The sequence below is a fragment of the Schistocerca americana genome, chromosome 11 (assembly GCF_021461395.2).
Source record: "Schistocerca americana isolate TAMUIC-IGC-003095 chromosome 11, iqSchAmer2.1, whole genome shotgun sequence".
Lineage (NCBI taxonomy): Eukaryota > Metazoa > Arthropoda > Insecta > Orthoptera > Acrididae > Schistocerca > Schistocerca americana.
Window position 1 is genome coordinate 138,398,148 of NC_060129.1, and position 6,000 is coordinate 138,404,147.

General features: G+C 42.9%; 1 protein-coding gene across 1 annotated transcript in view; it reads right to left on the reverse strand.

Moving 5' to 3' along the window:
- Nucleotides 1–4,114, reverse strand: part of LOC124553605 (BTB/POZ domain and ankyrin repeat-containing protein COCH-like) — a 73,816-nt gene extending 69,702 nt beyond the window's left edge. The window contains exon 1 of the mRNA XM_047127461.1: nucleotides 4,011–4,114. The gene's annotated coding sequence lies outside the window, so the exon portion shown is untranslated. The remainder of the gene's footprint in view (nucleotides 1–4,010) is intronic.
- Between the last annotated feature and the right edge of the window lie 1,886 nt (nucleotides 4,115–6,000).

Genomic DNA, 6,000 nt, shown 5'->3' on the forward strand with positions numbered 1-6,000 from the left:
TTCTGTTGCAAATGGGTCCGTCAGTTCTACGCTTTTTATTTTGAACGGTAATTTGCTTTGCCAGATGATCAACGTGTGAATATTTATTCGCATTTGCGAGTTTCACACTTAATATGTAGATATGAAAATTATTGACAATGACAACCCAGACCTGATACGCACACCTCCAGACAGAGGGAACTGATACGCACACCTCCAGACAGAAGGAACTACTGTATGTACAAAATAATATTTAAGGACTAACTGCAATTAACTTAATAAAGAAGTCCCAGAACCTTTACAAACGTGAAGGTGAGATGGTAGGACGCGAGTCACCTCCGTAGCTACCCTCTGCTCTGTAACTCAACGCTTACAACCGCTGCCTCACAATCAACTGCTGGAAGATCAGCCCCCGCACCGTAAACTGAATGTAATGAAGGCTTTAGCAGCCGATACGTCCTTATATGACGTCTGATAACACATCAGAAAGAAAGTCTCGTGTTTTAAAAAATCTTCCATGTAGAGTTGCCCTGAAACGGTGTGGTTTCATAATACGGAATTTAGGACCTCCTATCCAGTAGCAGCCATGACAAATGATTACGTTTTTTTATGGATAAATAATTATAACAGTCACGTGCAAATGTCTTCAACTCACGGGGTAACAGTGTGATAAGTTTCTTTTTTTAACCATTCTTGACGGCCCACAAAGTCTTGTCTTCCGCCATTTCCTTTTTTTGTCTTCACAGGAACACAGCCGACCAATCGAGCAGAACCGTTGTTCCAGCTCCAAGTACTGGAGACGCTGTCCAATGCTCGTACTGCATGCCTGGACTGCACACTTGCGAAGGGCGTTTCAGTTTTCCAATACCTATGTACCCTAAAATGGATCACAGAGTTTCGTGGTGTGCAACTTAATAAATAATGACTCCGATATGCACCACTTACGCTTCGCGGAAACTGAATATAACCTGGTGTCTACTACGACTGCTGTTTCCAACCAACCACAAAACGACACAACTGAAGTCATGAGAAAAGTTACTGACGTCTAACTTTAAGTGACGGGAAAATTCTCCGTGCAACTTCGTATGCATTACGTAGCTAAAAATGAAATTTCCATCCGGATGACAAATTTATTACTGTTTGTCCATTTGCATACTGATGAGTGAACGAACCATCATTTGAATTCTGGGTTCCATATAACACTTTACAGGTTTGCATCAGACGATCACATGATCAGAAGAAACACCTAAAGAGTGAATAGTAAAGATGTTTTCCGACGCAGACTGAATGCAAATTTAACAGCACATGACGATTCTTGCTGCACGAATTTCGTGAAAGGAAATACGGACCAGTACTCTACGAGATGTGTCCACACTAGGAATAAGAAAATACCGCACCTGTTGCTACCGCTGCCGATCTTCTTTGACCGAAAACGCCAAGGGAAGTGTTTGATCCTAATTTATGGGATCGGGAGCTGCTGTTGAGCTAAGAAAATCATGTAAATACGGAAGCGTCCGATCCCGCCCGTCTGCTTTGACCCATGACGTCACAAATATGGCGGAAACGACCATAAACCACGATTCCAATATGGCGCATATAAAGTCGCTATGTACACATTGTGAGGACGAAAACACAGCTAAAAACACACACACTTTCCACAAGAAGCGTAATGACACTAACGGGACAAGTGCGGGAAATGGGGTGTTTTGGGTGGGGGGAAAACTAAATATAAACTAATTTAGACACCCACCCCCATACAAAACAACACAAAAAGACGAAAAAACCGACATCACAAAACTCCCCAAATACCACTAAACAGTATCATCTGGAATCGGACACTTCCCTTGACCTGTATAGCTCAACAGCAGCTCCCGATCCCATAAATTAGGATCAAACACTTCCCTTGGCCCATATAGCTCAAAAACATCTCCTGATACCAACGTACACAGCCACACATCGGGATCGAACACTTCCCTTGACCTGCGCACTTAATTTTATCCGTCATATCCATTCCTGAACAAAAACAACCGATTAATTTTACTAAAATTACCACACGACGTACAGCGAACACTAAATTAACCTTCACACAAAATCGTTAACTCACTGAACCGAATTCCACTACAAACACAGCTGACACTAACAATTCTGGATAATGAGTAAAAGCAAACTGAGCCCATTACACCACACGAACGAAAACCCTGAACATACCACCAGAGAGCACAACAAACCACAACACGACGACATCTACAAACACGCCACACTCAAACCAAACTCCGCGCCGTCATGACGTCACACGACAACACCCTTACGTCACGGGTCAAAGCCGACGCGTGGGATCGGACGCTTCTGTCGACCATCCTGAATGACAGCTCCTACTGAATAGATGAATCTTTAGACATGAAGTATTAACTATAAAAATATTTACTATTTTGTGTAAAGAAAACTTAGCCCTTCTTTGTGAAAGTTTGTCTACAAACACATGCATTGCCATTTTTCATTTACTTACACAAAAGACGATGAAATTACTCCCAACGTATTAATGACAAGAGATCCGCTTGCTGTGATATAAACTGTGTATTCCTTCCTCCACACAACAGAAACACACTTTATACTGTAGGCAACTACAGATGTAACAATGCGTTCTTCTTAAAGCCACAACAGTTGAATAATTCTTTATTTGTCCTAATAAAGTATTACTCAGGAGCACCCGTTTGGTTTGGCAAGAACATGTATGTGAAACTTCAGTTTCTTCCAGCTTATTTTTTGATGGAACAGTCCACAGGTGACCTGCCTGTTCGTAGTGTCCAGAGTGCACGCTATGAACCGAAAGTACAGCTATGGACTGTTCCATCAAGAATATATATAATAGTTGAGTTCTGCAGTGAGATTTGTAACTGATACTCTGTATCTTGATATCGTTCTGAGCAATGACAAACACTTATCAGAAGAGATTCTGAGGATGGCTGGTTTTACTGCCAAAGTGTTTCAGTACTGGTCCTTTACGTGGGATACTGCTTCACTCGTCCAGATACCTCCTTATCAGAAAACCGACTACTTTTTTGGTAAGTGTAAGGCACAGTCACTGCCTGGAGATGCACGATTATTAACAGAAGTGAAGACTAAGCCCCTAACGACGGGAATTTTGACAACTTTCTAGCAAGAGGATCAATTTTAGGTCAACGTAATAATTCATTAATTTTTGCACTTGCACATATAGAACAAATACGAAATGGAAGGTAACATTATCTGTCTTACTGACTACCCAAACCAAAACCATTGCTCTAGAAAAGTGAAGATATCGAAATTAAATGGAACAGCGTTCTGTACTAAAGCACATTTGCGTGACTTAACGTGCTGACGATTGCTAATGCAGGACTGGGGGAAAGACGCGAACAGATTAGTTGTACTAAATTCGGCAGTTTTCGTGGAGCCGACTGCTTCGGGAAATATCTGATTCAATGCTCCACTATGGAACTGTCAAAATGCGTCTAGCTTGGTTTGATTTCAAGCCATTAGGAGTAGGATCAGACTGTCCCAAGGTCCACGCACTATCCTGACGGAAAGTAATTGTTTAATTCCTCAATAGTACAAGTTGCCATAGCACCTTATCTACTTGCACAAGCAGTGTTCCATCATTCTGTTCTGTTATTCCTAAAAAGCAGAATAATCCTTTTATGGATCAGATGTGTACAAATACCAACCTATATTTCGGGGAAAAAAATTCAACAAAATGGCACGAATACGAGTAGAAATCTCGTGCGAGCCTATGCTTTTCACTCATGCCTAAAGTCCGTAGAACAGCAGAATTAATAGGAATGTCGGTAGGACTTTAAAATAACAAGATTTGTAATACGAAACTCTTTAGTATTTTGACAGCGTAATAAATGAATGCGGTTTGCTTTATACGCGATAGTCTCCATAGTGAACCTAAATGAAACCTTACAGCTACCGTGACTTTGCAAAAACAAACCAAAAGAAAACAAAGAAAATAATTCAACACTACAGGAACGCATGAAAACAGTCGTCCTTACCTTATTACGGGTGTAGCTGTAGCAGAAGAAATTCTCGGCGCAGAAACAGCAGCACGAAATCCCAACGCAGAACGTCACACTGGACACGACTCGCTACAAATGCGACAGACGCCTGAAGCGGCAGGGCTGTGGCACGCAGTCAGTGCTGCCAACGGCTGCGAGGCCGGCAGGTACCAACTGCAGTCTGCTACGGGGGCTCACACAGCGGGCAGCGCTTCCAGCGACCCCGCGCACAACATGCGAACGTAATACGAAGACTGTAGCCCATAATTTTGCTATTGCTGATAAATTCAAAAAAATAAAGTAATTAAATTTCATCATTTTTTCACTTGTTATTGGCTTTTCTTCATAGGTAAGACAGACTCTTCGGTTAATTTGGCGCAGCGTACAAACCATGCTTACAGGTGTATGAAAATCTAGAATTTTCCAAATCTATTAAAACCTCTGGTAAAAACTGAGATAATTGACAATAAAATTAGATTTTTTATCTAAACATAAAGTTTAAAATGTAACAGCTTACTCATTTTTTCATAAATTAAGTAAACTCTAGAGCTTCATACAGCTGTAAGTATGGTTTGTATGCTGCGCCAAATTCATAGTAGAATCTCTCTTACTTATGAAGAAAAGTATACCTATAGCAACAAATGCAGCCAATAGTGGGTGAAAAATGTTGAAATTCCACATGTAAAAAGAAAATTATTTTGTTATGTTTTTGAACTTCCACTGCTATGAGTGTGATTTCTGAATAAAATGTCCTGTGGTGCCTCTCCTGTTACAAGTCGGGCCGTTTGACGTCCTACCCCCTTAAAGGCAGCACAGCTGTTCATGTGCCCAGTATGTGCGGCGTTCCTTGTAAATGTGGCAGCATTTACATGCGTCAGACAATTCACAGTTGCAGAGCGTTGTACTGAGCATAAGATATTAAACAAAGGGAGCTTGTCAAGTTGACCGTAACTGAACTTTACTTGGAAAACGGACGTGAACTACAGTTCGAAAACACGAGAGCCCTAGCTCACGCGTCGACATACTGGGATTCCGTTATAAAAGAGATGAATGAGATTAACCGGCCGGGTGGCCGAGCGGTTCTAGGCGCTTCAGTCTGGAGCCGCGCGACCGCTACGGTCGCAGGTTCGAATCCTGCCTCCGGCATGGATGTGTGTGATGTCCTTATGTTAGTTAGGTTTAAGTAGTTCTCAGTTCTAGGGGACTGATGACCCCAGAAGTTAAGTCCCATAGTGCTCAGAGCCATTTGAACCATTTTTTGAATGAGATTAGAGTGGACAGCAACAGTTTTAAAAGAGACGAGGGGAACACAGTTATTAGGGCGTGGGGGCGGGCACTGTATGTTGAAAGGAAACAACGGTGGACGCTCGACGTTTTCAGAGAGACGGGAGCGGCAGCTTCAAACGTGGCGCCGGCCCCTCGTTCCAGATGACGTCATTCGGTCCCGCGGCGGGCCAGCGCTGCTACACTATGTGGCCAAAAGTATCCGGACACCCCCAAAAACATACGTTTCTCATATTAGGTGCAGTGTGCTGCTACCTGCTGCCAGCTACTCCGTATCAGCGGAACTCACGAACTTCGAATATGGTCAGGTGACAGATGTCACTTGTGTCATACGTCTGTACGCGAGATTTCCACTCTCCTAAACATCCCTAAGTCCAATGTTTTCGAACGCAAAGGGACGCGTACAGCACAAAAGCGTACAGGTCGACCTCGTCTGTTGACTGACAGAGACCACGGACAGTTGAAGAGGGTCGTGATGTGTAATAGGCAGACATCTGTCCAGACAATCACACAGGAATTCCAAACTGCACCAGGATCCACTGCAAGTACTATGAGAGTTAGGTCAGAGGTGATAAAACTTGGATTTCACGGTCGAGCGGCTACTCACAAGCCACACATCACGCCGCTAAATGCCAAACGACGCCTCGCTTGGTGTGAGGAGCGTAAACATTTGACGATTGATCAGTGGAAAAACGTTGTGTGG